Genomic DNA, 24,925 nt, shown 5'->3' with positions numbered 1-24,925 from the left:
GTCGTCTGCAAACTTACTAATCAGACCAGTTACATTTTCCTCCAAATCATTTATATATACTACGAACAGCAAAGGACCCAGCACTGATCCCTGCGGAACACCACTAGTCACAGCCCTCCAATTAGAAAAGCACCCTTTCATTGCTACTCTCTGCCTTCTATGACCTAGCCAGTTCTGTATCCACCTTGCCAGCTCACCCCTGATCCCGTGTGACTTCAACTTTTGCATCAGTCTACCATGAAGGGCCTTGTCAAAGGCCTTACTGAAGTCCATATAGACAACATCTACTGCCCTACCTGCATCAATCATCTTTGTGACCTCTTCGAAAAACACTATCAAGTTAGTGAGACACGACCTCCCCTTCACAAAACCGTGCTGCCTCTCGTGGACCCGGGCGGCTCGAGCGGAACACAGAGAAACGGAGTGCAGCGCACGGCGTCAACATGCATGGACCTGCTGCAAGTGCAACAAATGTCGCCGCCCCTAGCCGCTCGCCCAGTAAAGCACCCCGGGCTGCTGGAAGTGGATCCACAGTGAGGCAAAGGAAAGCTATGAGTAGTGGAGCGAGCAGTGCTGGACGAACCACATCAACAGGCACTGGGGATATGTGGCGGTTTCACACAGAGGATTCGCCGGGCCTGTTCCAGTGCTTGTTATGAGAGTACTGTTCATCGCTTCAGTATTCATGCTGCACATCTGGGGCAAGTACACCCGCTCATAGACAAGAATTCAGCTTCAACTTAATAGAACATAGAAAAATACAGCACAGAACAGGCCCTTCGGCCCACGATGTTTTGCCGAACCTTTGTCCTAGATTAATCATAGATTATCATTGAATTTACAGTGCAGAAGGAGGCCATTCGGCCCATTGAGTCTGCACCAGCTCTTGGAAAGAGCACCCTACCCAAAGTCAACACCTCCACCCAACACTAAGGGCAATTTTGGACACTAAGGACAATTTATCATGGCCAATCCACCTAACCTGCACATCTTTGGACTGTGGGAGGAAACCGGAGCGTTGATGGTACCTCTCCAGGGGCAACACAGGTGGAGAAGGTAGTCAAGAAGGCATACGGCATGCTTGCCTTCATTGACCGGGGCATTGAGTATAAGAATTGGCAAGTCATGTTGCAGTTGTATAGAACCTTAGTTAGGCCACACTTGGAGTATAGTGTTCAATTCTGGTCGCCACACTCATTAATCCTGGAGCAAATGCCTATTTTTATGGGAACTCAATTCTGACGCATTAAACCTCACCTTCAAATGCATCTCAACATTTGCACAATGCTGATCAATGTAATGGTCAATTTACCTTTGCAGGACAGAACCCTCTAATCAATCGCGTTGTTAAAAACACATGTAGTTCACAACGCAGCATCTAATTATTGAAACTACAAGGACATTCTTTTTGGATTCCAAAGTTTGTCGAAGAACATAATCCAGGAGCAGGTGTTTTTTTTAATGGGCCTGGGGCTCCCTCCACCTCTAACCCCCTCCCCCGCTTGGTTATCACCTTCTCTGAAAGCTCTGAAAGATCATAAACCACAAGTCGCCATGTTTAAAATGCCCCCCACCCTCCCCTCTGCCACCCATCCCTGGCAATGGAGTCGGCAAGACCGGATTTCTGATTGGGGCCTTGCTAAATTTGAAACCCCTACTTCTGTTCTAACATTGATGAGCTGAAGACTGGACAACTGAATCGTCACTTCGGTGTCCCAACACTCCTGAGGTAGAGGTCAACCCTCTCTTTGTCTTTCTCATGGTTTTTTGTACCCGTGTACTAGCTGTGGAAGACTGGTTGTCCAGAGAAATTCTTTTTTAAAATAAATTTAGAGCACCCAATTTAGTTTTTCCCCAATTAAGGGACAATTTAGCGCGGTCAATCCACCTACCCTGCACATCTTTGGGTTGTGGGGGCAAAACCCACGCAGACACGGGGAGAATATGCACACTCCACACGGACAGTGACCCAGAGCCGGGATCGAACCTGTGACCTAGGTGCCGTGAGGCAGCAGTGCTAACCACTGCGCCACCGTGCTGCCTATCCAGAAAAATTCATCAACATCCTCTGACTCCTCCGCGACAAGATGTCGGTGACAGTCCTCATCAATGGAATTGAGAGAAAAACCTCCGAGGCGAAGACTGGTGTTGAGCCAGTACGTGTCACCGCCACCGCCCTTTTCCTCATCTTCATTGCCGCCATCCTTCACCTTATCAAGGGTCAGCTTCCCAGTGGAGCGGACATCATCTACAGGATGGACGGAGAACCTTTCAACTTCAACCGGTTGAAATCCAAGAATAATCTTTGATGCAGAGATCCAATATCGTATCCAATCCGCAAGCACCTTCTTCGGAAGCCGAAGGACGAGTCTTTGATGACCGCGACACCAAGGTCTTTGTGTACAAGGTGGTCGCGCCCCCAAGTCTTCTATATAAGGCTCAGAAATTTGGACTACTTACAGATGCCACCTCAAGGACCTGGAGAGGTACCATCAACGCTATCTGAGATGGATTCTCTGCATTAGATGGGAGGTTAGGCGTAATAACATCAGTGTCCTTGGAGGAGCCAAGACCACGTGCATCGAGGGCGTGATCATCCAAAACCAACTCTGCTGGGCCGGCCATGTATTTAGGATGTCAGAGTTCCGACTGACAAAGCAAGTCTTCTTCGCCCAGCTCATAGAAGGCTTCCGAACAAGAGGACGACAAAGGAAACGCTTCAAAGACACATGAAGACTTACCTCAAGAAATGCACTACCGACATCAATGCTGAGAGTCCGTTGCTCAGAAGAGACCGACTTGGAGGAACCTCCTGAATGAAGGGGCACAATCCCTCGAGGACACCCGAAGCCCAGAAAAGGAGCCTGAGAAAGGAATACCAGCGATCCCGGGTCCCAGGACCGATCCCACCTCCTGGAAATACCTGGCAAGTGTGTGGTCGAAGATGTGACTCCAGAATTGGGCTCGTCAGCCACGCATGAACTCTCAGAGCCCCTGACCAACAACACAGTTTCTTATGTGGACAATTATACTCATTAGCGAGTGATCACTGAAGAAGAGCGGCCTCAGATATTCGACAAATGTTTCAGAATAATTCAGATCATTTACAAAGGCAATGCTCTGGTTTTTGTGATACTCAGAGGAGTCTGCCGATCAAAGATCAGGGAATTTCAGTTTGTCTGCAGTGGACTTAGAATGACTTCACTTTTCAGATAGATATTCAAGTATGACCTCCTGAACTTTGACCTGAGTAACATAGTTCCGGTTAAATTTGTTGATAGGATTTGGGTACAGGTCACAGCACTGATAGGTGATTCAGAGTGACCAATGTGAATATAACAGCTCTATGTCCTCTATCAATCTGGAACACTGAGCTAACAAACTACACAACACAAACAGCGCAGGCAGGCAAAGTCTCATCTCTGCCCAGACTAATATCTTCCCTCATTCTTGGAGATGTGGGCTCAATGATCAGCTCACTGCTCTTTCAACTCAGGAACCTGGATTAAAATGTGTCCCAGATTAATGGGAGACGGTTTCACTGGCCTCCTACAAGAGGTGTTCAACCTAGGTCTTCATTACCCTCCCAGGAGGATGTCAAAGATCTCATTGGTTAGTTTGAAGGAGTTCTCTCTCACATGCCCCGACCAATATTTATCCCGCCACAAACATCGCTAAAACAGATTATCCGGTCATTATCGCACAGCTGTGTGTGGGATCTTGCTGTGGACAGGCTAACTGCTGCGTTTCCTACATTGCCGTAACGACACTTCAAAACATTAATTGGCTGTTAGATTCTTGGGAATATCTCAGGGCCGGGAAAGGATTTCCTACTGAACCGAGTCAGTCAGCTCCGCATCTCAAACCCTCACAAGGTCACGACAATCGTTCTAGTGGAGCAGGAACATTCATTTGAGTGGATGGAGTTCGGGATAAAGAAGAGAAAAGGAGTTCTCTCTCAGTTCTAACCGACTGAGCGAGCAGTTCAAAGAATGGATTGCGATTCCGCAGGGTGCAATCTTGCCCAGGCACTGGGCCCCAGATCCAAACCCCACCCAACCACAACCCCACCCAACCTCCACCCCACCCAACCTCCACCCCACCCCTCAACCCCACCCAACCTCAACCCCACTCAAACTCAACCCCACCCAACCTCAGCCCCACCCAACCTCAACCCCACCCAACCTCAACCCCACCCAACCTCAACCGCACCCAACCTCAACCGCACCCAACCTCAACCCCACCCAACCTCAACCCCACCCAACCTCAACCCCACCCCTCAACCCCACCCAACCTCAACTCCACCCAAACTCAACCCCACTCAACCTCAGCCCCACCCAACCTCAACCCCACCCAACCTCAACCCCGCATAACCTCAACCCCACCCAACCTCAATCACACCCAACCTCAACCCCACCCAACCTCAACCCCACTCAACCTCAAGCCCACCCAACCTCAACCCCACCCAACCTCAACCTCACTCAACCTCAACCTCACTCAACCTCAAGCCCACCCAACCTCAACCGCACCCAACCTCAACCTCACCCAACCTCAACCTCACCCAACCTCAACTCCTCTCAACCTCAACCCCACCCAACCTCAACCCCACGCAACCTCAACCCCACCCAACCTCAACCCCTCTCAACCTCAACCCCTCTCAACCTCAACCCCTCTCAACCTCAACCCCTCTCAACCTCAACTCCACTCAACCTCAACCCCACTCAACCTCAACCCCACTCAACCTCAACCCCACCCAAACTCAACCCCACCCAACCTCAACCCCACCCAAACTCAACCCCACCCAACCTCAACCAAGCTCAACTCCTCTCAACCTTAACCCCACCCAACCTCAACCTCACCCAACCTCAACCCCACCCAACTTCAACCTCACTCAACCTTAACCCCACCCAACCTCAACCCCACCCAACCTCAGCCCCACCCAACCTCAACTCCTCTCAACCTCAACCCCACCCAACCTCAACCCCACTCAACCTCAACCCCACTCAACCTCAACCCCACTCAACCTCAACCCCACTCAACCTCAACCCCACCCAACCTCAACCCCAACCCCACTCAACCTCAACCCCACTCAACCTCAACCCCACACAACCTCAACCCCACACAACCTCAACCCCACACAACCTCAACCCCACCCAACCTCAACCCCACCCAGCCTCACCTCACCCAACCTCAAGCACACCCAACCTCAATCCCACCCAATCTCAACCCCACCCAACCTCAACCCCACCCAACCTTAACCCCACCCAACCTCAACCCCACCCAACCTCAACCCCACCCAACCTCAACCCCACCCAACCTCAACTCCTCTCAACCTCAACCCCACCCAACCTCAACCCCACTCAACCTCAACCCCACCCAACCTCAACCCCTCTCAAACTCAACCCCACCCAACCTCAACCCCACCCAACCTCAACCCCACCCAACCTCAACCCCACCCAACCTCAACCCCACCCACCTCAACCCCACCCAACCTCAACCCCACCCAACCTCAACCAACCTCAACCCCACCCAACCTCAACCCCACCCAACCTCAACCCCACCCAACCTCAAGCCCACCCAACCTCAAGCCCACCCAACCTCAAGCCCACCCAACCTCAAGCCCACCCAACCTCAACCCCAGCCAACCTCAACCCCACTCAACCTCAACTCCTCTCAACCTCAGCCTCAACTCCTCTCAACCTCAACTCCACACAACCTCAACCCCACTCAACCTCAACCCCACCCAACCTCAACCCCACCCAACCTCAACCCCACCCAACCTCAACCCCACCCAACCTCAACCCCACCCAACCTCAACCCCACCCAACCTCAACCCCACCCAACCTCAACCCCACCCAACCTCAACCCCACCCAACCTCAACCCCACCCAACCTCAACCCCACTCAACCTCAACCCCACTCAACCTCAACCCCACTCAACCTCAACCCCACTCAACCTCAAGCTCACCCAACCTCAACCCCACCCAACCTCAACCCCACCCAACCTCAACCCCACCCAACCTCAACCCCACCCAACCTCAACCCCACCCAACCTCAACCCCACCCAACCTCAACCCCACCCAACCTCAACCTCACCCAACCTCAACCTCACTCAACCTTAACCCCACCCAACCTCAACCCCACCCAACCTCAGCCCCACCCAACCTCAACCTCAACTCCTCTCAACCTCAACCCCACCCAACCTCAACCCCACTCAACCTCAACCCCACCCAACCTCAACCCCACCCAACCTCAACCCCACCCAACCTCAACCCCACCCAACCTCAACCCCAACCCCACTCAACCTCAACCCCACACAATCTCAACCCCACCCAACCTCAACCCCACCCAACCTCAACCCCACCCAACCTCAACCCCACCCAACCTCAACCCCACCCAACCTCAACCCCACCCAGCCTCACCTCACCCAACCTCAAGCACACCCAACCTCAAGCACACCCAACCTCAACCCCACCCAATCTCAACCCCACCCAACCTCAACCCCACCCAACCTCAACCCCACCCAACCTTAACCCCACCCAACCTCAACCCCACCCAACCTCAACCCCACTCAACCTCAACCCCACCCAACCTCAACTCCTCTCAACCTCAACCCCACTTAACCTCAATCCCACCCAACCTCAACCCCACCCAACCTCAACCCCACCCAACCTCAACCCCACCCAACCTCAACCCCACCCAACCTCAACCCCACCCAACCTCAACCCCACCCAACCTCAACCCCACTCAACCTCAGCCCCACCCAACCTCACCCAACCTCAACCCCACTCAACCTCAACCCCACCCAACCTCAACCCCACTCAACCTCAACTCCTCTCAACCTCAACTCCACACAACCTCAACCCCACTCAACCTCAACCCCACCCAACCATAACCCCACCCAACCTCAACCCCACCCAACCTCAACCCCACCCAACCTCAACCCCACCCAACCTCAACCCCACCCAACCTCAACCCCACCCAACCTCAACCCCACCCAACCTCAACCCCACCCAACCTCAACCCCACCCAACCTCAACCCCACCCAACCTCAACCCCACCCAACCTCAACCCCACCCAACCTCAACCCCACCCAACCTCAAGCTCACCCAACCTCAACCCCACCCAACCTCAACCCCACCCAACCTCAACCCCACCCAACCTCAACCCCACCCTCACCCTGCCTCATACTCACCCTCACCCTGCCTCATACTCACCCTCACCAGACACTGGCAGGAGATTGGCTGAACCCCATTGGGCAGTTCAATGCTTTCCCTCAGCATTAATGTCGACCCGCTCGGTATTAATGTCGACCTGTTTCCCAGGAAATACCGGCTTAGAAACAGATCCCTTAAAAATGGTCCCCCTCCAGCAAACCCCACCAGTCAGATTGCGTAAGTCTCTTCAGTACTTTTCCCACCAAACTATTAACACAAAAAAGCCCACTACTTTTTGTTGCTGTACTCACACCCTCTCCAGGTGTGGAATGGATTCTGTGGTTTACCTCACTCGGTGATTCATATGCTGAATATTCTCTTTTCAAATAATCCACTCTGGCACAGTTGGATAATCATTGCGGAATGTTCACTCCGCTGGCCCAGGGGAAGCTTTGCTTTAACAATAACTTCTTTTTAAATTGAAATACGGATAATGCACTTCAGCGAGTGGGTGCACCACCCACTACGCACAGAGGGGATTGAGTTCATTCCCAGTCCAATTCTCCCTGCTTGTCCCACATTTGGTTTCATGGGATTAGCAGCTCTGCACTCAGCGGCCAGACTAGCCCCTGCACCCTGGGGCAATGTTGGGGTGTGGGAATGTCGGGGAGCGGGAATGTGGGGGAGCGGGAATGTGGGGGAGCGGGAATGTGGGGGAGCGGGAATGTGGGGGAGCGGGAATGTCGGGGAACGTGAATGTCGGGGCGCGGGAATATGGTGCGGAAATGTCGGGGCGGGGGAATGTTGGGGAGCGGGAATGTTGGGGAGCGGGAATGTCGGGGCGGGGGAATGTGGGGGAGCGGGAATGTCGGGGCGGGGGAATGTCGGGGCGGGGGAATGTGGGGGAGCGGGAATGTCGGGGCGGGGGAATGTCGGGGAGCGGGAATGTCGGGGAGCGGGAATGTCGGGGAGCGGGAATGTCGGGGCGCGGGAATGTGGTGCGAGAATGTCGGGGCGGGGGAATGTCGGGGCGGGGGAATGTCGGGGAGCGGGAATGTCGGGGAGCGGGAATGTCGGGGTGTGGCAATGTGGTGCGGGAATGTCGGGGTGGGGGAATGTCATGCGGGAATGTCGGAGTGGGAATGTTGGTGTGCGGGAATGTGGGGTGCAAGAATGTCAGGGTGGGAATGTCAGGGTGCAGGAATGTGGGGTGCAGGTATGTCGGGGTGGGAATGTCGGGGTGCAGGAATGTCGGGGTGCAGGAATGTCGGGGTGCAGGAATGTCGGGGTGCAGGAATGTCGGGGTGCAGGAATGTCGGGGTGCAGGAATGTCGGGGTGGGAATGTCAGGGTGGGAATGTTGGGGTGCAGGAATGTCAGGGTGCAGGAATGTCAGGGTGCCGGAATGTCAGGGTGTCGGAATGTCGGGGTGGGAATGTCAGGGTGCAGGAATGTCAGGGTGCCGGAATGTCAGGGTGTCGGAATGTCGGGGTGTCGGAATGTCAGGGTGCAGGAATGTCAGGGTGCCAGAATGTTGGGGTGTCGGAATGTCAGGGTGGGAATGTCAGGGCGGGAATGTCGGGATGCAGGAATGTCAGGGTGCAGGAATGTCGGGGTGCAGGAATGTCGGGGTGGGAATGTCAGGGTGCGGAAATGTGGGGTGCAGGAACGTCGGAGTGGGAATGTCAGGGTGGGAATGTTGGGGTGCAGGAATGTCAGGCTGCCGGAATGTCGGGGTGTCGGAATGTCAGGGTGCAGGAATGTCAGGGTGCAGGAATGTCAGGGTGCAGGAATGTTGGGGTGTCGGAATGTCAGGGTGGGAATGTCAGGGCGGGAATGTCGGGATGCAGGAATGTCAGGGTGCCGGAATGTCGGGGGTCGGAATGTCAGGGTGGGAATGTTGGGGTGCCGGAATGTCAGGGTGCCAGAATGTTGGGGTGTCGGAATGTCAGTGTGGGAATGTTAGGGCGGGAATGTCGGGATGCAGGAATGTCAGGGTGCCGGAATGTCGGGGGTCGGAATGTCAGGGTGGGAATGTCGGGGTGCCGGAATGTCAGGGTGCCGGAATGTCGGGGCAAGGGAATGTCACGGTGCGGGAATGTCGGGGCAAGGGAATGTCCGGGCAAGGGAAGGTCGGGGTGGGAATGTGGTGCAGTAATGTCCGGACATGGGAATGTCGGGGCGCAGGAGTGTCAGGGCGCGGGAGTGTCGGGGCGCGGGAGTGTTGGGGCGCGGGAGTGTCGGGTGTGGGAATGTCGGGATGCGAGAATGTTGGTGCAAGGCAATGTCCGGGCAAGGGAATGTCGGGGTGCGGGAATGTCGGGGTGCGGGAATGTCGGGTGTGGGAATGTCGGGATGCGGGAATGTCGGGGTGTGGGAATGTCGTGTGTGGGAACGTCGGGGTGTGGGAACGCCGGGGTGTGGGAATGCCGGGTTGTGGGAATGTCAGGGGGTGGGAATGTCGGGGGGGGTGGGAATGTCGAGGGGGTGGGAATGTCGGGGGCTGGGAATGTCGGGGGGTGGGAATGTCGGGGGTGGGAATGCCGTGGGGTGGGAATGTCGGGGGGGGTGGGAATGTCGGGGGGTGAGAATGCCGGGATGTGGGAATGCCGGGGTGTGGGAATGTCGGGATGGGAATGTCAGGGATGGGAATGTCGGGGGGTGGGAATGTCAGGATGTGGGAATGCCGGGGTGTGGGAAAGTTGGGTGTGTGGGAATGCCGGGGTGTGGGAATGCCGGGGGACAGGAATGTCGGGGTGTCGGAATGTTGGGTGGTGAGAATGTCGGGGGGTGGGAATGCCGGGGGGGGTGGGAATGTCGGGGGGTGGGAATGCCGGGGGACAGGAATGTCAGGGGTTGGGAATGCCGGGGGGTGGGAATGCCGGGGGGGAGTGGGAATGCCGGGGGGGGTGGGAATGCCTGGGGGGGAGTGGGAATGCCGGGGGACAGGAATGTCAGGGGTTGGGAATGTCGGGGGGTGGGAATGCCGGGGGGGAGTGGGAATGCCTGGGGGGGAGTGGGAATGCCGGGGTGTGGGAATGTCTGGTGTGGGAATGACTGGTACGACCATTCCAAACTGGATCTTCACCCTCTGACGGTGTCCACCACTCAGAAGATTAACTCCAATTTCTCATTCTGGGATTGAAACTCCTGGGCGGTTACTATCCCATCGAATCCGACAATGCAGGAGGAGGCTATTTGCCTGCACCCTGCCCAGGCCCACTCCCCCACACTATCCCCGTAACCCCACCGAACCTGCAGAGCTTTGGACCGTGGGAGGAAACTGGAGGAAACGCCCGCAGACACGGGGAGAACGTGCAGACTCCGCACTGACCCAGCGGGGAATCGAACCTGGGACCCTGGTGATGTGAGGCAGTTGTGCTAACCACTGTGCCACCAGTCCAGTAACTAGGTATTGTACTTTGTAGCACTGGATAATGTCCACATTAAAGTGGTTAAAATGAGACACTAGAGAGGATGTGATTCTAGTTAATGTGGTTTATCAAGTGGCTGAACGTCAACAGATGAGCTGCAGGAACACAAGGTGCCTCATGGTGGCACCACTGAGCATGGTGATCTCTCATAGAACAGCAGCACCACCATGAGGTGCTCAGCAGTATTGCACTGGTTTACACAATGCACAAACCAGGGTTCTAGAATCACTGATTAAATTAATTTCCTATTATATGGGAGCTTTCACATCCTCGTGTAGTCCCACAGTGTTAAAAAACCAACTGACTACTTTGAGGGCAAACAGCGCACCCTCAGTACTGACCCTCTGACAGTGCAGCACTCCCTCAGTACTGACCCTATGACAGTGCAGCACTCCCTCAGTACTGACCCTCTGACAGTGCGGCACTCCCTCAGTACTGACCCTCTGACAGTGCAGCACTCCCTCAGTACTGACCCTCTGACAGTGCAGCACTCCCTCAGTACTGACCCTCTGACAGTGCGGCACTCCCTCAGTACTGACACTCTGACAGTGCAGCACTCCCTCAATACTGACCCTCTGACAGTGCAGCACTCCCTCAGTACTGACCCTCTGACAGTGCAGCACTCCCTCAGTACTGACCCTCTGAGACAGTGTGGCAATCCCTCAGTACTGACCCTCTGACAGTGCGGCTCTCCCTCAGTACAGGCCCTCTGACAGTGCAGCACTCCCTCAGTACTGACCCTCTGACAGTGCAGCACTCACTCAGTACTGTCCCTCTGACAGTACAGCACTCCCTCAGTACTGACCCTCTGTCAATGCGGCACTCCCTCAGTACTGACCCACTGACAGTGCAGCGCTCCCTCAGTACTGACCCTCTGACAGTGCAGCGCTCCCTCAGTACTGTCCCTCTGACAGTGCAGCGCTCCCTCAGTACTGACTCTCTGACAGTGCAGCACTCCCTCAGTACTGACCCTCTGTCAATGCGGCACTCTCTCAGTACTGACCCACTGACAGTGCAGCGCTCCCTCAGTACTGACCCTCTGACAGTGCAGCACTTCCTCAGTACTGACCCTCTGACAGTGCGGCACTCCCTCAGTACTGACCCTCTGACAGTGCAGCGCTCCCTCAGTACTGACCCTCTGTCAATGCGGCACTCCCTCAGTACTGATCCTCTGACAGTGCGGCACTCCCTCAGTACTGACCCACTGACAGTGCAGCACTCCCTCAGTACTGGCCCTCTGACAGTGCAGCACTCCCTCAGTACTGACCCTCTGACCGTGCAGCACTCCCTCAGTATTGTCTCTTCAACAAGAGTTGAATTATTGTTGTAATTTTCTTTTTATTTCTCTGGGTTTATTACTTGCTGCAAAGCTGACTCTCCACGTCACTTTCACAAGGACTGAGGCTGTTTCCGAGCAAATCATTTGACCATAATCTGTGAGACAAAGAGGTGACGGTGATAATGAAGCCATGTATCGGTGCAAAAACAGATGTAATCACATCCTGCACCAGTCATTTTTCCCTGGAAAGGGGTGTGGATTTCACAGAGCCGTGGAGAGCTGGTTACAGTGCAACGCTCATCTTCAACGCTGTTGTGGGGATATGGGTATTACCCAACCTCCCAGCCCTGAAGGCATTAAAACATGTTGGTATCGAGCTGGGGGCTCACAAAGGCTGAGACCGATTTTCCCGGTCCCTACTGCGGTCAAGTATGTTTGGCAGCATTACAATTGGTTGTTGGGATGCGGAATTCCCAGCAATGTAAGCGTTTCGCTAACAGACGAGTTCAGAGATGTTCGATTCCCGCTTGGGTTACTGTCTGTGTGGAGTCTGTACCTTCTCCCGTGTCTGCGTGCGTTTCCTCCGGATGCTCCGGTTTCCTCCCACAAGTCCCAAAAGACGTGCTTGATTCGCAATAGAATGCTTGGTGTGTTTGCCCAAGAGAGGATCGCTTCATTGGTGACTTTGCCTATCCAAACGATGCAGCCTCTAACACAATACCCACACCATCCTCCTCCAACACCTCCCCACTCCCTCTGGCTGGATGCTTCCACCCTTATCCAAAATCAAACTACTGCAGAAACTGAAGTCCTGAAATTAAAAGAGGGAATGTTGGAAAAGCTGAGCGGGAAATTTGAGTTCCACAGAAGAGTCATATTGGTGTCGGTTATAACCCGCACAGATCCACGGGGTAGTGAATCATCCCCACCCCATAAGACCCTTGTGAGGACCCAGTAGGGAACTACTGGAGACTCAAAACGTTAATTCCGTTTCTCCTCCTACAGATGCTGCCAGGGTTTTTCCAGAATTTTCTGTTTTTAGTTCATTCTTATCTATCTAATTGTAGCCAGTGTGACCTGTCAATAGTGCCTCTTCCTGTTCTCACACCATTACCTCCAGTGTCAAGTACCGACCCTTGGCTCCCTCCTACTTCCCATCGATATACGCCCGGTTGCCACATTTACACCGAAAGCATCAGCCACCATCTCACAGGGTTCAATCTCTCCCGGTGACGCAGGACGATCTCTGCTAACACCTTGTTTTCAGGGCTGACCTTTGCTTTGTCGCTTCGGAGACCACCCCGGTGATGAACCGCTGCCCAAGGCTGGTGGGCCCATTTTCACCGGACCACAGCTCCAGTTTCCTATTTGCTGTGGTTGAGGTTGAGACGTCCATGTCTCATTTGACAGCTTTCTCGAATCAGAGCTTTGGGGACCCGGGCACAGGCTCGCTCCCCATATAACATATCCTTGGGAATACCGGCACCTTCCACCCTGTCCACAAAGACAGCGTTGATTAGCAATAGAATGATTGACATGTTTGCCCAAGAAAGGATCGCTTCATTGGTGACTTTGCCTATCCAAACGATACCAAGTGTGCATCACAGGCACTGGAGGTGGAAGTTAATAATCCTGTTTTCTTGTTAAGTGTAAACTGTCCAGATTTTGCCGCCTCTCAACAATGAGCTGACGATACAGGCGCCATAGATAAGCAGCTTCATCATGAGGGTCGGTCGATGACTGTCTTTCCAACACGTATGCTAAGCTCTCTGGCACGAGTCAGGCTGTCACAGTCGATCCAGGGGAGCAGAATTTACTGACTGTGTCGCTGCTGTGTTACTGGTCCTGGCTAAAACATATACACTGCCTTGACCTCATTTCCAGTCACCTGTCCAAATATCTTGTGTGTCTCGCCGTCAGGTTTTGATTTAAATCCTCTTGCTGCACAGTCAGGAATCTGGAGCAGCGCAGTCGCTGACAGCTCGGGATTCATTCCCATATCAATAACATTCCCAACGCTGGAGAAATCAAACTCCGTGTTCTCTCCAATGTGCTTCTCCCCACCGCCCCCCAGCCCAGAATGCCCCCAGGGATCGGACAGGGGGCAAACTCCATGGCCCCCACCATCTTCCAGTGCCTGGAATAATGGTCATTCATCCGGAAAGTTCTTCCTGACTTCCATCCCTGAATTTTAATTGGTCATTAAGGTAGTCCAAAAATCACACAATTCTATCAAAATGCTCATTGGCTCTTCCCAAATGACGAGGTGTGATCAATAAATACCAGTCTCAAAGGGAATGGTAATTATCATTCTTTGCTGTGTTTGTCAATCTTGCCTCAGCAACTCCAGCCCCCACACCCCCAATCTCTGTAACCTTCTCTGGCCTCTACAACCCTTCCTAACCCCTTAATCTCCTCCAGCCCCTAAACCTTCCCAATCCCTGTAAGCATAAGACCATAAGACATAGGAGCAGAATTAGGCCACTCGGCCCATCGAGTCTGCTCCACCATTCAATCATGGCTGATATTTTCTCATCCCCATTCCCTGCCTTCTCCCCATAACCCCTGATCCCCTTATTAATCAAGAACCTATCTATCTCTGTCTTAAAAACACTCAGCGATTTGGCCTCCACAGCCTTCTGCGGCAAAGAGTTCCACAGATTCACCCCCCTCTGGCTGAAGAAATTCCTCCTCATCTCGGTTTTAAAGGATCGTCCCTTTAGTCTGAAATTGTGCCTTTAGTCAGTGATAGCGCCCCCACCTCTGGAGGTCTTGTGGTGCGGTGATAGCGCTGCTACCTCTGGGCCAGAGGCTGCAGTTCAAGTCCCACTTCAGGACTTGGTGGTCACAGAAGGTGCGCTCATAACGTGGCCGAACAGGTTTATTATCAGCCTGTAAATCCTGTCGACTGACCTGTGCCAGGTGATAGCCCAGTGGAAGTTGAATGCTCTCTTGGGGCATGGTACCTGAAGCAGGAAGAGGACTATTTGTGGTCTTGTCTGTAATTACCAGGGCCCCAGGTCCGTGTGAAGCTCCTTGGGATGATTAACTTTGTAAGAAGTGTTTGCAATATAATTTCTGTTGTTCAAAAGAAGTTATCACAGCATCATCACCTGGGATCACAAACCCTGAAAGTGTGTTCATATGTGATGGGGGGTCTTTGGTTGTGAATCACAGGATGTGTCAATATCTGAAGAGGTCCTGGCGTGTGTGTCAATATTGTTCAGAGTGGATCATAAAGGGTTAATGATAATTAAGGTGGAACTGTCTGCTCCGGATACTCTGTTCCAACAGCGAGCAAACAAAACCACAAAATTCCAAGAACTGGGATTAGATCCAACAGCCAGTTAGGACAGGCTAAATTCAATAGGAGTGTTTCCAAAATTCCACTTACAGCTCGGCACACTTTGACTGTTTAAAAATAGTGACTTAATTATTAATGGAGCCAGCACGCCTCTGTCCCCCTCTCTCCATCAGCGCCCTCTGCCTCCTGCACCCTCCAAATGTCTGTGTTTCTGCTCCTTGCTCTCCCAGTCTCTTCATCTCTCTCGGTTTCAGTTAGAGAATCAGTTTAACGTGATGTTTTTCAGCCTGTTTTCAGAACTAGCTGTGATTTTGAATTGTTTACATTTTTAAAAATTTCAGGCAGGAAACGGAGGCAGAAATAATTTAGGGCGAGCACAGTGCTGCAGAATCACAGTTAGGAGATTGGTTTGATTTCAACCTGGGCCTTAGCAATCAGCTAGTCTGATGTATTACCAAAGAACAAAGAACAATACAGCACAGGAACAGGCCCTTCGGCCCTCCAAGCCTGTACCGGTCATGATACCAACCTTGGCCAAAGCCCCCAGCACTTCCTTGTGCCGTGTCCCTCTATACCCGTCCTATCCGTGTGTTTGTCAAGATGCCTTTTGAACACCGTTAATGTATCTGCTTCCACAACCTCCCCTGGCCACGCGTTCCAGACACTCACCACCCTCTGTGTAAAAAATCTGCCTCACACATCTCCTCTAAACTTTACCCCATGGACCTTAAACCTATGCCCCCTGGTGACTGACCCCTCCACCCTGGGAAAGAGTGCCTGCCCATCCACTCTATCCATGCCCCTCATAATCTTGTAGACCTCTATCAGGTCGCCCCTCAACCTCCGTCTTTCTAATGAAAACAGTCCGAGTCTATCCAGCCTCTCCACATAGCTAACACCCTCCAGACCAGGCAACATCCTGGTAAACCTCCTCTGCACCCTCTCCAAAGCCACCACATCCTTCTGGTAGTGTGGCGACCAGAATTGTGCGCAATATTCCAAGTGCGGCCTTACCAAGGTTTGATACAACTGCAACGTGACTTGCCAGTTTTTATACTCGATGCCCCATCCAATGAAGGCAAGCATTCCGTCTGCTTTCTTGACTACCTTTGTGTTCAAGTGAAGGCAAGCATCCAGCAGAGGGCAGCAGAGCGGAGCTGCTGATTGGCTGTTGTGGGTCAAATTTGCATCAGTGTATTGCAGTCACTGTATCCAGAATGTGTGCCTGAGCAAGACACCCTTCATAGATTACATAGAACATACAGTGCAGAAGGAGGCCATTCGGCCCATCGAGTCTGCACCGACCCACATTAATCCCTCACTTCCACCTTATCCCCGCAACCCAATAACCCCTCCCAACCCTTATGGACACTACGGGTAATTTAGCATGGCCAATCCACCTAACCTGCACGTCTTTGTTCAAGTGAAGGCAAGCATCCAGCAGAGGGCTGCAGAGTGGAGATGCTGACTGGCTGTTACGGGGAAAATTTGCATCAGTGCATTGCGGTCACTGTATCTAGAAGGTGGAGGAGCTGTTGTCAAGTGACAGTTAAACCCCAAACATTTCTTCAGTGTTTCCCTCCCTACCTCCTCCTCTAACCAAAAAAACCCAATCACTGTAAGGATCCCAGCCGAGTAAAGATCAAGAGGGAGACTCGAGGGCAGGTAGAAGTAGAAAGAAGTTGAACCGTGACGTCACAGCCTGCAGGTAAGTGATTGGCTGGTGACTGGTAAGTAGTTTTTATTTTCCCTGAGGTGTTATCGTGCGGGGCACAGTGGTTGCTGAGTGAGTGCTTGCTGAGAAGGGGAGTAAATTTTTTTAAAAATTACTGTTGGGAGTTTCCAGCTGAATCCGGTCGGAGTGAGGACAGAGTGGCTGCTGGGTAAGTAGTAAAGATTTAAAAGTGTTTGCGCGGGCCCATAACAGCTGATTGCTGTTCTCGTATGGGGCGTAGTGGGTGCTGATTAAGTGTTTTATTTTTACCTGTATTTAAGTTGGGCAGTTTCTAAACCCTAGACACTACACTTGTAGTGTCCCCCACCCTTCCACCTCCTTTAACCTAAGGGGTTGAGTGAATAACAGGTAAGCTCTTTCTTTCCTTTTCTTGATGTGGAGATGCCAGCGTTGGACTGTGGTGAGCACAGTAAGAAGTTTTACAACACCAGGTTAAAGTCCAACAGGTTTGTTTCGATGTCACTAGCTTTCGGAGCGCTGCTCCTTCCTGAGGTGAATGAAGAGGTATGTTCCAGAAACATATATATAGACAGATTCAAAGATGCCAGACAATGCTTGGAATGCGAGCATTAGCAGGTGATTAAATCTTTACTGATCCAGAGATGGGGTAACCCCAGGTTAAAGAGGTGTGAATTGTGTCAAGCCAGGACAGTTGGTAGGATTTCGCAGGCCAGATGGTGGGGGATGAATGTAATCTTTTTCTTGTTTTATCTAGAGGGGATGGCAGGGAAGGCAGTGCAATGTTCCTCCTGCAGAATGTTTGCGATGAGGGACGCCGTCAGTGTCCCTGCTGATTTCACCTGTGGGAAGTGCACCCATCTCCAGCTCCTCAGAAACCGTGTTCAGGAACTGGAGCTGGAGCTGGATGAACTTCGGATCATTCGGGAGGCAGAGGTGGTCATAGATAGAAGCTTCAGGGATGTAGTTACTCCGAAGAATCAAGATAGATGGGTGACGGAGAGAGGGGCTGGGAGGAAGCAGTCAGTGCAGGGATCCTCTGTGGTCGTTCCCCTCAGTAACAAGTACACCGTTTTGGATACTGTTGAGGGGACGACCTACCAGGGGTAAGCCACGGTGAACGGATCTCCAGCACTGAGTCCGTCCCTGTGGCTCAGAGGGGAAGGAGGGGGAGCAGGAGAGCAATAGTTATTGGGGCCTCGATAGTTAGAGGGACAGATAGACGGTTCTGTGGCAGCGAAAGAGACTCACGGATGGTATGTTGCCTCCCGGGTGCCAGGGTCCATGACGTCTCGGACCGTGTTTTCAGAATCCTAAAGGGGGAGGGGGAGCAGTCTCAAGTCGTGCTACACATCTGTACCAACGACATAGGTAAGAGAAGGGACGGGGATTTAAAACAGGAATTTAGGGAGCTGGGGTGGAGGCTGAGAGCCAGGACAAACCATGTTGTCATCTCTGGTTTGTTGCCGGTGCCACGTGCTAGTGAGGTGAGGAACAGGGAGAGAGTGCAGATAAACACGTGGCTGCAGGGATGGTGTAGGAGGGAGGGTTTCAGGTACGTGGATAATTGGAGCACATTGTGGGGAAGGTGGGACCTGTAGAGACAGGACGGTTTGCACCTGAACCAGAGGGGCACCAATATCCTGGGAGGGAAATTTGCTACGGCTCTTCGGGGGGGGGGTTTAAACTAATTTGTCAGGGGGCTGGGAAAACGAGCTGTCGTCCAGAAGCCAGTGTTGAGAGTAGTGAGGTACTGAGGAGGGTATCAAGGTCGCAGGAGTGTACCGGCAGGCTGGAAGGTGGGTTGAAGTGTGTCTACTTCAATGCAAGGAGCTTCCGGAATAAGGTAGGTGAACTTGGAGCGTGGATTGGTACTTGGGACTACGATGTTGTGGCCATTACAGAGAAATGGTTAGAACAGGGACAGGAATAGTTGTTGGACGTTCCGGGGTATAGATGTTTCAGTAAGAGTAGGGAAGGTGGTAAAAGAGGTGGAGGAGCAGCATTGTTAATCAAGGATAGTTTAACGGCTGCAGAAAGGCAGTTCGAAGGGGATCTGCCTACTGAGGTAATATGGGCCGAAGTTAGAAATAGGAAAGGAGCGGTCACATTGTTAGGAGTTTTCTATAGGCCTCCAAATAGTGAGAGAGATGTGGAGGAAGAAATTGCAAAACAGATTATGGATAGGTGTGGAGGACTCAGGGCAGTTGTCATGGGTGACTTTAAAGTTCCAAATATTGATTGGAACCTCTACAGGTCGAGCAGTTCGGATGGGGCAGTTTTTGTACAGTGTGTGCAGGGGGTTTCCTGACACAATATGTGGATGGGCCGACAAGAGGCGGGGCAACATTGGATTTGGTTCTGGGTAATGAACCGGGCCAAGTGTTAGATTTGTTTGTGGGAGAGCACTTTGGAGATAGTGACCACAATTCGGTATTTCACTATTGCAATGGAGAGGGATAGGGCCATACGGCAGGGCAAGATTTATAAGTGGGGGAGGGGTAATTATGATGCGATTAGGCAAGAATTAGGGAGCATAAGATGGGAACAGAAACTGTCAGGGAAAGGCACAAATGAAAAGTGGAGCTTGTTCAAGGAACAAATACTGATTGTCTTTGATAGGCATGTCCCTGCCAGGCAGGGAGGAAATGGCCATGTGAGGGAACCATGGTTCACAAAAGAGGTTGAATGTCTTGTCAAGAGGAAAAAAGAAGAGTATCTAAGAATGAGAAAACAAGGTTCAGTCGGGTCGCTTGAGGGTTACAAGGTAGCAAGGAATGAGCTGAAAAAAGGGCTTAGGAGAGCTAGGAGGGGGCATGAGATGTCCTTGGTGGGTCGGATCAAGGAAAACCCCAAGGCTTTTTACTCTGTGAGAAATAAAAGAATGACCAGGGGGAGGGTAGGGCCGGTCAAGGACAGTAGTGGGAACTTGTGCAGGGAGGCAGCACGGTAGCACAGTGGCTAGCACTGTGGCTTCACAACGCCAGGGTCCCAGGTTCGATTCCCCGCTGGGTCACTGCCTGTGCGGAGTCTGCACATTTTCCCCGTGCCTGCATGGGTTTCCTCCGGGTGCTCCGGTTTCCTCCCACAAGCAAAGACGTGCATGTTAGGTGGATTGCCCATGATAAATTGCCCTTAGTGACCAAAAAGGGTAGGAGGGGTTATTGGTTTATGGGGATAGGGTGGAAGTGACGGCTTAAGTGGGTCGGTGCAGACTTGATGGGCCGAATGGCCTACTTCTACCATAGGAGAGACATTGAACGAATACTTTTCTTCAGTGTTCACCAAGGTGTCATGTGAGAGTACCTTTAAGACATGGAAGTTTAAGCAATGTACCTTTAAGAAAACAGTGATGTCAGAGAGTGGGTGGGGCTGAGCTCAGGTCAGCCATTTTGCAGTTTAGTTTTGCAGTTTTTGAAAAAGAGCTGGTGTGTGTCTGTGTGTTTCCAGAGAGCTGCAGTTTTTTAGTTTCAGTTTGAAAAGAGCTTGTGAGTGTCTGAGTTTTGCAGTGAGCTGGATTTGCTGTGATGTCTGCCATAAAAGACCATCTCTGGATCATTTGGGTGATTTAAACTCATCATAGTAAAACCTTTAACCTGATGTGATTTTGTTTAAAGGTGTTAAGTCTCTTGGAAGTTTGAAGGAGCATTTTAAGGAGTTATTTACTGTTGCAATATTTTCTGAGTTATCTTTGAAGTAAGGGGTGTTAAGAGATCCAATGTTTATTTAAGATGTTAAGTTGAGTTCATGGAATAAACAGTGTTTTGTTTTTAAAAACCCACGTGTCCATAATTGTAACCCCACACCTAGAGAACAAGCCGTGTGCTAGGAAAAGCAACAAATACATTAAAGGGAGAGGTTGGTTGAACTCCATGATACATTTTGGGGTTCTGAAAATGCCTCGCCCATAACAAAGGAGAGGGGCCAAGTTTTTGAGGATGAGAGTGTGATACAGGCAGGTAGGCTGGAGGAGGTAGATGTTCTGAGGAAGGATGTATTAGCAATTTTGAAAAACCTTCGGGTCGACATGTCCCCTGGGCCAGATGGGATATATCCAAGGATTCTTTGGGAGGCAAGGGATGAGATTGCAGAGCCTTTGGCTTTGATCTTTGGGTCCTCACTGTCCACGGGGATAGTGCCAGAGGACTGGAGAGTGGCGAATGTTGTTCCTCTGGTCAAGAAAGGGAATAGGAATAACCCTGGTAATTATAGGCCGGTTAGTCTTACTTCGGTGGTCGGTAAGTTAATGGAAAAGGTCTGAAGGATAGGATTTATGACCATTTGGAAAGATGTAGATTAATCCGGGATAGTCGGGGCTGTTTAGCACAGGGCTAAATTGTTGGCTTTGAAAGCAGACCAAGGCAGGCCAGCAGCATGGTTCAATTCCCGTACCAGCCTCTCCAAACAGGCGCTGGAATGTGGTGACTAGGGGCTTTTCACAGTAACTTCATTTGAAGCCTACTTGTGACAATAAGCAATTTTCTTCTTTCTTCTTCTTCTTCAACACAGATTCGTGAAGGGTAGGTCTTGCCTCACAAATTTGATTGAATTCTTTGAGGAGGTAACTAAGTGTGTCAATGAAGGTAGAGCAGTTGATGTTGTATACATGGATTTTAGTAAGGCGTTTGATAAGGTTCCCCATGGTCGGTTTATGAAGAAAGTAAGGAGGTGTGGGATGGAGGGAAATTTGGCCAATTGGATAAGTAACTGGCTATCACATAGAAGGCAGAGGGTGGTGGTGGATGGAACATTTTCAGACTGGAGACCAGTTACCAGCAGTGTACCACAGGGATCAGTGCTGGGTCCTCTGCTATTTGTGATTTTTATCAATGACTTGGAGGAGGGGGCTGAAGGGTGGGTCAGTAAATTTGCTGATGACACCAAGATTGATGGAGTAGTGGATGAGGTGGAGGGCTGTTGTAGGCTGCAAAGAGACACTGATAGGATGCAGAGCTGGGCCGAAAAATGGCAGATGGAGTTTAATCTTGCTAAGTGCGAGGTGATTCATTTTGGTAGAAAACATTTGAATGCGGATTACAGGGTCAACGGCAGGGTTCTGAGGAATGTGGAGGAACAGAAAGATCTTGGGGTTCATGTCCACAGATCGCTGAAGGTTGCCACTCAAGTGGATAGAGCCGTGAAGAAGGCCTATAGTGTGTTCGCGTTCATTAACAGGGGGCTTGAGTTTAAGAGCCGCGGGGTTATGCTACAACTGTACATGACCCTGGTGAGACCACATTTGGAGTATTGTGTGCAGTTCTGGTCACCTCACTATAGGAAGGATGTGGAAGCATTGGAAAGGGTGCAAAGGAGATTTACCAGGACACTGCCTGGTTTGCAGGATAGGTCTTATGAGGAAAGGTTGAGGGAGCTAAGGCTTTTCTCTTTGGAGCGGAGGAGGATGAGAGGCGAATTAATAGAGGTTTATAAGATAATGAGGGGATAGATAGAGTGGACGTTCAGAGACTATTTCCTCGGGTGGATGTAGCTGTTACAAGGGGGCATAACTATAAGATTCAGGGTGGGAGATATAGGAGGGATATCCGAGGTAGGTTCTTTACTCAGAGAGTGGTTAGGGTGTGGAATGGACTGCCTGCTGTGATAGTGGAGTCGGACACTTTAGGAACTTTCAAGCGGTTATTGGATAGGCACATGGAGCACACCAGATTGACAGGGAGTGGGATAGCTTGATCTTGGTTTTGGACAAGGCTCGGCACAACATCGAGGGCCGAAGGGCCTGTTCTGTGCTGTACTGTTCTATGTTCTATGTACCGTGTCCACTTGTGTTGCCACTTTCAAAGATCTGTGTACCTGCACGCCCAGGTCTCTCTGACTTTCTATATTCCTCAGTGTTTTGCCATTTGCGGTATCTTTCCCCTCTATGTGAGACCTACCAAAATGCATTACCTCACATTTGTGTGGATTAAATTCCATTTGCCATGTCCTGCTGTATCCTCTGACAATCCTCAACACTATCTGCCACTCCACCCACCTTGGTGTCATCCACAAACTTACTAATCAGACCGGCTACATTTTCCTCCAAATCGTTCTGGATACCACAAACAACAGAGGCCCCGGCACCGATCCCTGTGGAACACCACTCGTCACAACCTTCCATTCAGAAAAATACCCTTCTGTGACCGAGCCAGTTCTGTATCTATCTTACCACCTCACCTCTGACCCTGTGTGACTTCACCTTTTGTACCAGTCTGCCATGAGGCACCTTGTCAAAGGCTTTACTGAAGTCCATGTAAACAACATCCACCGCCCTCCCCTCATCAATCATCTTTGTTATCTCCTCAAAAATCTCGATCAAGTTAGTGAGGCGCAACCTCCCATTCACAAAACCATGCTGTCTATCGCTAATGGGTCCATTTGTTTCCAAATGGGTATAACTCCTGTCCCTGAGAATTCTCTCCAATAGTTTACCTACTACAGACGCGAGGCTGACCGGCCTATAGTTTCCAGGATTATCCCTGCTACCTTTATTAAACAGCAGTACCACATTAGCTATTCGCCAGTCCTCTGGGATCTCACCTGTAGCCAATGAGGATACAAAGATGTCAGTCAAGGACTTAGCAATTTCTTCCCTTGCTTCCCTCAGTATTCTGGGGTAACTCCCATCCGGCCCAGGAGACCTATCTACCTTAATATCTTTTAAAAGACCCAATACCTCCTCCTTTTTGATGTTAACATGATACAGACTGTCCACACATCCTACCCAAGAATCATCTTCCACAAAGTCGCGAGGCTGGATTCTCCGTCCCGCTGCGTTACATTTCTGTTTCAGCACGCCAGCGGGATTCTCCGTTACGCCGGCTGGACAACGGGGTTTCCCGTTGTGGGGCAGCCCCATGCCATCGGGGAACCCCCGGGCGCCGGCAAAACGGAGCATCCCGCCGGCGGAGAATCCAGACCACTTTCTTTGGTGAATACTGATGCAAAGTACTCATTTAGTACCCCGCCCATTTCCTCTGGCTCAACACAGATTCCCCCCCCCCCCTCCCCCCCACTGTCCTTAGGTGGTCCAATCCTTTCCCTGGCCACCCTCTTGCTTTTTACATAGAATAAAAAGTTTTGGGATTCACCTTAATCCTACTTGCCAAGGACTTTTCATGACCCCTCCTAGCCCTCCTAATTTCCTGCTTCAATACCTTCCTACTTTCTTTATACTCCTCAAGGGTTTCGACTGTCCCACCCTTCTTGACCGTGGGCTAGACCGTGCAAAGGTCTCTTTTAACTTTTTGACGAGGTTCACAATATCCCTCATTATCCAAGGCTCCCTAAACTTCCCATACTTATCCTTCGTTCTCTCAGGAACGTGACTTTCCTGAATCCTAATCAACTGTCACTTGAAAGACTCCCACATGTCCGATGTTGATTTACCCTCCAACAGCTGCACCCAATCCAAATTCTTCAATTCCTGTCTAATGTTATTGTAATTTGCCTTTCCCCAGTTTAGCTCCTTAACGCGAGGGTTACCCCCATCCCAGTCCAAAAGTACCCCAAAACTTACAGAGTTGTGGTCACTGCTCCCAAACTGTTCCCGTACTGAAACCTCAACCACCTGTCCGGGCTCATTCCCCTAATACCAGGTCCAGTACTGCCCCTTCCCTAGTTGGATTATCTACATATTGCATCAAGACGACTTCCTGGATACACCTTACAAACTCTGCCCCATCCAAACCCCCAGCACTAAGAGAGTCCCAGTCAATATCGGGGAAATTAAAACCCCGACCACAACAACCCTGTTACTTTTGCACCTTTCCAAAATCTCTCTTCCTATCTGCTCCTCTATCTCTCGCTGGCAGTTGGGGGGCCTGTAATAAACCCCCAACATTGTGATTGCCCCCTTCCTGTTCCTGAGCTCTACCCAGATTGCCTCATTGTGTGAGCCCTCCGAGGTGTCCTCCCTTAGTACGACTATAATATTCTCCTTAACCAGTAATGCTACTCCCCCACCCCTTTTACACCCCCCTCTATCTCTCCTGAAGCATCTATATCCTCCAATGTTCAGCTGCCAATCCTGCCCTTCCTTTAACCACGTTTCTGTGATAGCC

The 24,925-nt window shown here is 51.4% G+C and overlaps 1 protein-coding gene and 1 pseudogene across 1 annotated transcript in view; one reads left to right on the top strand and one right to left on the bottom strand.

The window, feature by feature from the left end:
• LOC140389490 (tumor protein p63-regulated gene 1-like protein) overlaps nt 1–24,925 on the bottom strand; it is a 280,775-nt gene that overhangs the window by 120,807 nt on the left and 135,043 nt on the right. The gene's annotated exons all lie outside the window — the stretch shown is intronic.
• Nucleotides 444–739, top strand: LOC140389236 (protein transport protein Sec61 subunit beta pseudogene; annotated as a pseudogene).

This window comes from Scyliorhinus torazame, chromosome 14 (assembly GCF_047496885.1).
Source record: "Scyliorhinus torazame isolate Kashiwa2021f chromosome 14, sScyTor2.1, whole genome shotgun sequence".
Lineage (NCBI taxonomy): Eukaryota > Metazoa > Chordata > Chondrichthyes > Carcharhiniformes > Scyliorhinidae > Scyliorhinus > Scyliorhinus torazame.
This window is presented reverse-complemented; position numbering and strand designations above follow the sequence as displayed.